Source organism: Trachinotus anak, unplaced genomic scaffold (assembly GCF_046630095.1).
Source record: "Trachinotus anak isolate AG129_WGS33_773 ecotype Australia unplaced genomic scaffold, CSIRO_AGI_Tana_v1 ptg000013l, whole genome shotgun sequence".
Lineage (NCBI taxonomy): Eukaryota > Metazoa > Chordata > Actinopteri > Carangiformes > Carangidae > Trachinotus > Trachinotus anak.
In genome coordinates this window covers 24,115,935-24,126,810 of record NW_027273864.1, presented here as the reverse complement: position 1 = coordinate 24,126,810, position 10,876 = coordinate 24,115,935, and the positions used below count along the sequence as shown (strand labels likewise).

The 10,876-nt window shown below is 39.9% G+C and overlaps 1 protein-coding gene across 1 annotated transcript in view; it reads left to right on the top strand.

The window, feature by feature from the left end:
- The first annotated feature begins 2,784 nt into the window (after positions 1–2,784).
- The window catches only part of phc2b (polyhomeotic homolog 2b (Drosophila)), a 35,583-nt gene continuing 27,491 nt past the window's right edge, over positions 2,785–10,876 (top strand). The window contains exon 1 of the mRNA XM_071495179.1: positions 2,785–2,985. The gene's annotated coding sequence lies outside the window, so the exon portion shown is untranslated. The remainder of the gene's footprint in view (positions 2,986–10,876) is intronic.

The following is a 10,876-nucleotide window of genomic DNA, read 5'->3' as shown; positions in this document are numbered from 1 at the left end:
TTATCCAGTGATAGAGTTAATTTTGCTCACTAGGTTGGATCAAATGAACAACTCAGCATTCTGGGTTAAATGGTAAAACCAACCCAGCATGTGTTCTGTCTCATAGTTCCCCAGTGGTGGAGTTCAGGTGGGGTTATTTTTTTTAGCCCAGCTATGTTTTTAAGTACAATTTGAAATCTAAAATGTCACTGTATCAGTTTCAGCTTTGCACTGTATGCTCCTCTGTTTAAAAGCAGTGCGGGAACACTAGGACACTTGTAGTGTGATACGGAACAAAACACCCCGTCCCTGACTTTGGGGAAAGCAAGGATCAACCAAGCTGAACGGGAGCCCACATAAATAATCCATGAAGATTCTCATGTATAATATACACACCATTACATCTGGCCCATGATATTGTGTAAACATCACTTTGAAGGTACGTTGTGGCCCAACTGAGCGATGTTGGAGTTCAGTGTTACCTGTAGTACAACATTAATATCACACACTCTGCCCGCCTGTGAGCCCATAACATTTCCTTGGGGATTAACCAAGCTACTGGAACGATACGGTGTTCATGCTGATGCTGTGAGCAAGGTATCAAGGGAGCTATGAAAGACCAGATAATTAACTCAGGGGCCAACCAAATAAGTCATATTCAGATAAATTATTCAGTATTTGCAGGCGGATGAATGCACTCCCTCCTCATATTACAGGCAACACAATAGCGACTCACTGAAAGATTAACAATTCATTGCTGTCCATTTTATTGCCATACCAGGTCATTTCCCTCTGGATACACATTACAGATTCAATGGCTGAACAATGTTGTCATGCACAGTTTAAAAAAATGTTGAGAGTTGATGTAATAGTGCAAGCAGACAAGAACAAAATGTAGGGGCAGAGAGAAGCATACCTTCCCTGTGCTAGGAACAAATGGCGTATTACAAGAGTTTGACTTCAATATAGAAAATCATAATTTGTGTTGTTGAGATGGTAGGAATTTAAAATATGGGTCAGTTTTCCTGCAAAATCACTGTTTAAAAAAAAAACAGTATTAGAAAACATTTAAGAGAATTAGTTGTGTCAAGTGTTGGGTAAGACCTGTCAGTGGCAACACATGCCAGCCCTGTGTTTTATTTTTGATGGTGGGGCTACCCTTCTGTTTGGAACCGGCTGTGTCTTAAATAGACTTTTTGGTTTTCCATCAATTTAGCAGTGCTTCTTCTCTGCATTTGAACATAAGAGTTTAATTTTTTTATTCAAACATAATCAGGCAATGTCTGACACTGTTCACTTTACAAAAGGCATAGATACTGTATTCTAGACATGTTTCATCCAACAAAAATCCAGAGGTGACGATGATTGTTTTGTTTTATTTTCGGTCATCCTTGCTATATTCATGATTCACTGTCCCATCTGATACCTAACTGCACCAGGACCAGAATCACCATTCATTTTACTGGTTCCACCTGCATGTTTCCTCTTGTGACCATTCAAAACATCTGCTGTGAATAACCATGCATATGTTAACTGTGTTCAATACTGCCATCCATCCATTTTCTATACTGCTTATCCGAACCGGGTCGCGGGGGGCTGGAGCCAATCCCAGCTGACACTGGATGAGGGCAGGGTACACCCTGACATATAAAGACAAACAACCACCCACACTCACATGCACACCTACCGGCAATAGGGTCCTCCAAAAATATGGTTTACTTTTAAGGTTTGGTGGAGAGTGAATCCAATTTTTGACAAGGACAATTTAACAATTTTCCTTAAAAAAAAACTGCATGATGGTACTTAAGCCAGTTGCATTTTGCATTTTGATGATGAAGAGAGGAAAGAGGGAAAAATTAAGTTTTGATACACAAGTTGACAAAATGTCTGATGGATTGTTACCTAACTCTTCAGTTTAAGTTATTTAGAAGTATTGTTATTCACATATATTTCTCAGCGTGCATGGCATTAAAGTAAAATCTCAGAGCCACAGAAATTCTTTTATTATCTAACATGAAGAAAAATACACGATAGAGGCCCTTATGCATCTTTGTACACGTGTCTCCAAGGAGTCGGATGGTGTTCTCTCTGTTCAAAGGTAAGAATCAAAAGCAAAAGCTGTCATGAAGGATGCAGATAGAGATTGACACAATAAATGATTAAAGAATAGATGATCCGTGCAAATTTATAAAAGAAATTTCCAACTGGGTACAGTCTATCTGATCATCAGAGACGAGTTACCTTAACTTAGAATAAATTAACAATGCATGTTATCATGTGGAATAATATCTTATTCAGCCTTATAATAGGTTACAGAAGTAAAAATTATAAGATGCATAAACTCAGAGCCTAAATTTAAGAAATAACACCAAATATTGAGTTTTCTCAAAACTTGTTTCTTCAGATCGTCATAATTTCTTAAATCTGAAAAGTAACTAGTAAGTAAAACTGTCAGATAATTGTAGTGAAGTAAAAAAAGTGCAATATTTTCCTATGAGATGAAGTGGAATAGAAGTATAAAGTAGTATAAAATGGAAATACTGAAGTAAAATACTCGTAACATTGTACTTTAGTAGAGTATTGGAGTAAATATGTTTAGTTAATTTTTTCAGCAGTGTTGAAGTTTGCTTTTGGCCCCTTGCTGACACTGTTAAGTAACCATGTGAGGTCCCTGAGTACACAGTGCAAGGGTTAAATCCCCTCTGTTACCATGGAGACGAGAACAGCGGTCGCCAATTGACAGGCGCATGGGGGGATGGGGGGGCGCCTTTGATTGACAGCACAAGGGGCAGGGTCAAAATAAAACGCCCTCTTCTGATTGGCCAGACTTGAGTCACGTTGCCACTTTGGAACGCAAATGAAAAGAGTTGGTGTGGCCCGCCCCTGCTCTCCGCTCTTCTGCTGCCACTGGTCGGGTACGGCGAGCCACCAGCCAGAAATGGTGTAGACTACCAGGAAAAACGGCGAGGGAGCGCGGCCAGAGAGAAGACCGAGGCTACGACAACGGTAAGCCGACGTCTCATTTACTCCTTGGGACGGGGTGTCACGGTTTGCACCGGAGTCATTCCGTGTGTGTCGGAACCCGAGAGGTTAATCGCCTGCACAGGCTAACGTCTACTCGGGGCCCCAAAACAGCAGCAAGCAGCAGCGTTTGCTTTTAGCTTGCTTGCTAACGTTGACGTTAGTTTAACGGCTAAGTTTAGTATGCACAGCCTCATATAGTTAAAAAGAAAATAGCATTGCGGTGACAAATACCTGCCCAAGTAGGGCTAAAAACATTAGCTAGTGTTGTAATGGAGTTCAGGACCAGCTATCATGGGGGGGAAATATCTATGAATGACAGTAAACGTCTGAGTAAAAGGTTCAGATGGAGTGTTCTGGTCAGCAAAAACGTCTGCTCTTCAGCTTTCTTCAGCTTCTTCACTTTTAGCTGCAGTTAGCCAGGTGTTTTCTTGAGAAACTTTGTTCATATAGGTCATGACCTTTGGCACAGAGAAGGAGTCAGATATTTTGACAAGTGTGGGTCATAACCGTGGATAGTCCACATGTTTTACTAGAGCTGGAATAGTGTGACCATGGCCGCCCATTGACCCCCAGTGTGGGCTAAATAACAAAAATAACACCACAGTCAGAGCTACACCCCTTCCCTTCTGCGACTGTGTTCAGCTCCAGTGTACAGCTGCATGAACTGGTCGACATGGTCAACTATTTTGTTAGTGCATGATTCGTTTCAGTTGTTCTTTTTTGAAGAAAAATGGCAATGCTGGCTCCAGCCTTTCAAATGAAAGGATTTGCTTTTTTTCTATGTGTAATAGAATGAATAGCTTTTGGTCTTGGTTCAAGATGCAACATTAGTCAATTAAATTGATTAGTCAACTGACAGAAACTTAATCGGCAGCTTTCTTGATAATAAAGTTATTTGAATTTTTTAAAGCAACAATGGATCAATGTATTAGAGGCTATTTCAGTTAACAAAGTGGATTAAAAAGCACATTTCATCCACACAAACTACTACAGCTACAGGTTTATTCACCACAGTTGTCATTGCAAGTTGCCTGACTTTGTTGATGTCATGTAATTGATCAGTGCAAGTTGCTGCAGCTTCCAACTGTGCACTTTTTATGAGGGATTTTATTAATTGCTCGTGGTACTCGTGTATTAACTACTTAGTACTCATGAGGTGTCAACACATTGATGGGTGTCACAGCACACTTTCTAGTTCACACCCACAATTCACACTCTAGTTGCCTATGCTTCACTTCTCTTCCTACCTACCTATTATCTGCACCGGAGAGGGTCACATTATGCCCAGTAATTTGCTTATTTCAAGAGTAAAAAGCAGCAACAGGCTAAGTGAAGAAGTTCAAAGATTTTCCTCAAGGCTGCTGGGGTTATTTCAGGGCTTGCCTTACCTGATTAAAAGCACAGCAACCTGTTACTATGAAACAGAGTAACTCCTTTTTGACCTGAGATCACACAGCAGGGAACAATCTGCTAGTGACAATTACAGTACTTTGACATCGATTCTGGTCTAATGCAGTGAGCTCTTATTCAAATCAGCTCAGATAAATAGCACACCAGTTTATCTGTGTCTGTCAATAGTGTCATGAGAAAGCTGATTTTTTTAATCTCACGAAAGAGTGACAGCCACACATCATTTTAATATTTTGTTTATACATATGATCATTTACATGTTAGATGGCCTCAGTGTTCTCTCGTCTATACCAACTTTATATTCTCTTTCCTCTTGCACTACCATCTATTGGAGTCAGTTATGATCAGCATCAGAGCTGCTTGAAGAATTCCCTCAGCAGAAATAGTTGGGCTGATTGTTTTTCTTGTGTGAAATCAGCATACCAGGATGTGCTTTCATTGGCAAGATACTCACCAGCTGTGCTCCCTATGCGTAAGGTACCAGTTTCAGCCCAGCAACAGTCAGCATTAACATTTATAGTAACTGACAGGTTGTCAGTGGGCATGCATGATGTCAGGAAATAATTGTTAAAGGATAGGTTGTCAGTATTTATATGAAAATTATGCTTGATTATGCTGTCCCAATTCATAGCTGGATGGTTCAAGTGCACAGGTGTGTTCATCTCTCTGTTTAAATATGACAGGTAAAAGCCAGGTTTGCATGGGTGAAGTCAACATCCAACTGTGCACTGATAAAAACCACTGAGATGATTGAAGTGAGCAGAATTGCTATTTACTGCATACAACCTTTGTTGTCAACTACTGACAGTCAGCATGATATGTAGAAGCTTTTCAAAGATCCACCTGCTGGAAAAATTCAAGAATAGAGATGTTGGAAAATGTTTTCCTTTAACAAATGTCACATGTTTTCTAATCTTGAGCTGAAGTAGAGAGTTCTCATTTCCAAGAGTGAGACACTCTTGGAAAACTGTATTGTTTATAATCAGCATAGGTACAAGAAAAAGCAGTTTGGGGTTTTTTTTTGTTAGTCATCTGCATCTGCACCAAGCAGCAAAGTCATAGACGGTACAGTAAGGTAAGAATGGTAAGAAACTACTGGTGGAGACTAGAGACATAGTGGTATTACATTAAAATATAAAATATCTGGATTAGCCAAAAGGATTATCCACTTATTCATATGGGAGTGTCCGCATTATTACATAATTGTGAAACGTGACATGCTTAAGTTTATTGAGATAATCCTAGCAGAACAACACATCTAATAAAATGTCAGATCAGGTCGACCACTCTGACCCAGTGATGACCTCAAGGAATAGGCTTGTAGATGATTGGGTTGACTTTTGCACCTACATTTAAGTGTTGCAACAGTCTAAACAGTGAACAAAGGTTCAGTCAGGATGTGGTATTTTGCCATGAGAAAAATATTTGTCCAAATGAGAAGAAAACTTTTGATCAGGGGATGTTGAAGAAATTGAATGCCTTCATTTTTAATCTCATAAAATCGCAACATTTGGTCCATAGAAGGGTAATTTATATTTGCTTATATCACAAAGCTACTTGACAGTTATTAGTCGCCAGTGACCCAGGACCTTATTTGTTGAACTTTTGATGCCTGGCTGGTCCATTGCTGGCAATGATATAAATTTAAAGTGCTTGTTTCTGATGAAGGCTGTGAAGCACTACATTTATCTGTGCTGCTGCTCATCCCATACCTGACCTATTTTTTTTTCCTCTTGGTGCGATTGACGCCTGAGAGTGATGCCTCAGAGACTGCTTTGATAGAACAGTGTGGATTGAAGTGTGCTGCTAATCTGCAAGCTTTGCCAGAACTATTTAACTGTGGTATTTATAGATCAGAAGGAGAATCTTTCATTTATCTGTCAGTCTGCTGCCCCTCGCAGTTTGTCTCTGTGCTTTTCGGTCTTCTTCTCCCATGTTTATTTTGAGAGTTGTTAACTATCCAGGCAATTTTTAGCATCCGTGGAACAATTTGCATCTCGAAGGCTAGGGTCTTACTAAATGAAGTTGAACAGAAAAAAGAACACAGGTCTCTTGGGAGACTCAAGTGAAAGTGTTTTGTATTTTCACAGCATGAGGCTACATGTGCTGGAATGGCACACACACGCTCAGCACACTTAACCTGGAAAGCAGCCAGAGTGTCTTTGTACTGGTCTACTCAGCTGTGGAAGGCAAGGTCCGTATGAGTCGACCAATCTTGCCTCGGGATCAGAGGGTATCTCTGTCTTACATGGTCTAACAAAGGCACTGCCCTGCTTGCTCTGTTTGGACAAGACCCATCGACCATCATCAGCCTCAGGGGGTGACCCCAGCATCACTACGGAAGTGCTGCTTTGTAGAGCACAGGAAGTGGAAGCTGACTTTTACATTAGGGATTCACTAGCAAGCCTATCTCATCCATTACAAATTAGGAGACCGAAAGTGACACGTAAGGTTGTCTAATAAGAAAACATTTGGATGTCTGTCCTGCTCTTGATGAATCTCATATACCTTAACTGTAGCTATATTGTGTGGATGTCATTAATTCTGTTGGTGTTTTGTCTTGATGTCTGTACGTTCTGTTCCGACTATCTTAAATCGTCTTTGATTATGTCATCAATTTAAAAATAAGATAATATTTGGAATAGAGGTGTAATCATTAGTTGACTAATCAATTAGTTGATCGACAGAAAAATAATCTGCAACTATTTTGGTTAAGGTTGAGTTAAGATTTAAATTTATTTTTATGTAAAAGTGGCCCAAAAATGCTTTTTCAGCTCCTCAAATATGAAGACTTTCTACTCTTCTCCGTTTTTATCACTTCAAACTGCATATCTTTGCAAAAAATAAGACATCTGAAGACGTCATCTTGGGCTCAGAAACAGGGATAGCTATTTTGTGCCATCATCTTGACTAAGCAGTTAATAGAGAAAATAATCTGCAGATTAATTGATGATCATTAATTGAAGCCCTAATTTGGAATTGCATAGTTCAACATAATGAGCACAATCAAATGTATGCATTTATGCATGTAATGTTTTTTTTATAATAATAAAAATGTTGTGAAACCAAAAAATTCACTTCACAGTTTTACAGGTCATATGGTGTTTTGGCTGTTTGACAATTTCCCAAAATATTAAATTTAAAATAATATAAAACAGAAATAGAGGAAATTCTCACATTTGATTTGTTTGATCCAGTGAAGGTTTGGTGTTTTTACTTGATACAAATAATTTTTTGGTTATCAAAATAGATGTTGAATGCTCTGTCCATAAAAATAGATGAATCTGGCAGGCAGACATAACATCCCCCTGTGTGATAAAAATAGGCACTCCTCACGTCCTGAAGACAGACATAGACACAGACAGAAGTATCCAAATAATATATTCATGTGTTAGCCCCCATAAGTGGCTAAATCAGCAAGGTCAGTTTCTATACTATTCATTCTTTTTTATCTCTTATGCCACAGACACGTAGTTTCGTTTATTTCAGACTTTTCATACTTTTCTTTGATGTGCAAGTAGGAAGGCTCATATAGTTACTAGATTATTTATTTTTATACTACTCCCCAGAAGAGCTTGTTAGGCATCAGCGTTCTTGAAATTGATAATGAGCTTAATGTCCTTTGGAGAAAAAAAAAGGGTGGGCTTTGTTTGTCCTGAAGTCCCTTGCTGGGATAAGGGGCATTGCTTCACTGTAACCACTTCTGCCTCACTTCAGAGGAACCACTCTCTTTTTATTCTTGTATCTCATAGCAGTTTGGGGTCCTTGGCCATTAGATCTAGAGTTCCATCATCAAGCAGCTCATGTCAAACTGAGTCACCCCATCTCTGTCCTTTCCATCTTGTTTTGACCCCCCTCATCTTCTGCACAGCTCTGTTAGCCAAGTGTGAGACTCGAGGCTTGTGTGTCTGGCTACACTGCCAGCTAATCTATATGCTAATGAGAAGATAATAATCAATGAGGTTCATGCATGGTTGGCCCCAATCAATACCGCATTGTAGCAGCAAACAACTCAAATGGCAACATTTCATACGACCAGACAGTTGGGTGGTGTGTTAATGGGATGGGGCACACTATAAGTATGCTATTATCCTCTGGTTTTATCTACCCTATTCCACATAAACGAATTCTGTTGTCATTAAAGAGAGGTTTGAATTCAACTCCAAAGCTATTCCATTTCACTTTTATGAGTTTGCAATTTCCTTCTTCTTTTGTTTTGCATTTAATTTCCATAACTGCTATAAATAATTGGTTTGTCGCTTTTCTGCTGTGATTTGTCTGACATATCCCTCATAGGTTCTGGTTTGTATCATTAGGGCTTTAATGATGCAGTTTTCACAGCTTTAGGTTTTTTTGTTTAAGATTTAGTCTACCATTGTACCACATGGTACAGCAGGCAGTTACTTAGTAATGGCCATCTTGGTGGATCACAATTTTTATTTATTTTTTAAAAAATTTTAATTATTTTTATTTTTTTTAAACTTTAGCCCCAGTGTCAGTTATGTCACAGAATTGATGCTGATTACTGGTCTGCTAGTAAGATAATGGGTTATAAGTTCAGTCTGGCCAAAAGTCACTGCTCCTGTCCTTAACTGAATATTATGATACAAAATTGTCCCACTCAGGGCTGCAGGTTGTTTGTGGACATTGTGCTTTGTATAAATGGTTAAAAACCTGCAGTCTTCAAATTTGAGGCACTGAAATGGAAATGAAGCCTTGAGTTTTTAGCTGGCCCAGACCAAGGCTAAGCTAAATAAAAAATATGCTATGTCTGAGCTGTCATTTTATTGAAATACCGCATTACCTTAGATTTGTGGTTTTTCAAAAAATTATTTAGGTGATTACAGTCTACATTATGTTGGAGGGTCTATGTATCCAAAAAAAATCAGTATTCAGGGAGCAGCAGAGGGGGGAGGGAGAGGGGGAGGGGAAAGACAGAGTAAAATCATTACCATCATCTTCATTAGAGAGGATCCTGTTGTCCAATCAGCATGCTGCTCTGCACGGGAAATCCATAGGCACCCCGTTGGCTGTCGCTAGGATACCACATAATCAGGAGGCAGGCCGCGGCCTGGTTGGTGGAGTGGGATGTTGATGCTGGGACGACGAGCTCACTGTGTACTGGGGGTAGACAAGAGGGGCTGGGGGTTTGGATACAGCACAGAAACCCACTCACACACGCTCACTCATTCACTCAGTCAGCCAACCAGCCAGCCACTCAGTTAGGCAGACAAAGAAGAGCAACATCCTGCAGGAGGACAGCACGCTCCCGGGGGATGGGGCATCATACCCCTGCATCGCGTTGGGGGGGCCGGAGGAGGTAGGAGAAATCAGGGTTAGGGGGCTTTGTCTCAGCAGCAGAGTACCCTCCACACACAGGCATACATTTCTCTGTGGATCACCTGGCTATTAAAGCCATTATCACACATCAATCGATTCGTGCAGCTGACAAATTTATTGTTGTGGTATTTTTAATGTGGGTCAGCGGAGGTTTTCCTATATCTGGACTTGAGGATGGAAGCTGATGGAGGTTCCTGCATTTCCTTACAGTGATCTTAGCCCTGAAGAGACAGCCAGTCTGTCTGACAGACTCTTAACAGCTCTCATCTTCCTGCAGGCTATGCAAATACTCCAGACACAAATCTGACAGTCAGCTCCAGTTTTGTAATGCCAGCATGAGTAGATCAGTCTCTCCTCTTCTGAAGGATACAAAAAGAGGAAATTGTGTTGTTATGGTGTGGACTGGCTCTTTGCAATATATTACAGGCTGCTGGCGCTGCTTTGATGTGCTCTCAAACACACTGACTTTACTATTCCTCATGGATACCGGGTTTTTCCTAAAATCAACTTAAAGCTTAATTGTCATCATGTACGTTAAGGACTAGGGGGGAGGGGGTGTCCCCATCGTACCCCTTTTACTGATGGATGGGTGACCCCTCTCAGAAAGACAAGGGCTGAAGGCATCATTACCAGAGGGGATTCCCTCCCGTCTCACAAGAGAAGGCGATGGGAAGCAGACTCAGGGATGTAGGCTAATGACTGCATGCAGGCAGGCTTTAGCAGCAGTGGTGCTTTGTTTACAATCATGAATCCACTTTGCCTGACCGGATATCAGCTTTTTCACAGATGCAAATATTTAGATGTGAAATTTTGAATTCATGACTGGCACTGGTGAATGTAAATTCATGGTCCCTTTGTGTTGGGAAATTTTAGAATTAACATTTTATTATTTTTATTAAATTGATTTGTCTCCATTTGTGTTGAGTTTTAGCTGAAACTGTTGTTTATGTTTAGTTTTAATTTGTCTGATTCCATACAATAACCTTAGAGATTCTTGCTCAGAAAATGTGTCCTGTTTTGCATGTAAGCTTTAAATAATTGAAATATTAATATGTACATTAATTGCAAAATATGTGTTTTCTTACATTGTTATGAAACATCTTTCAGTTTCATTTAGAGCACA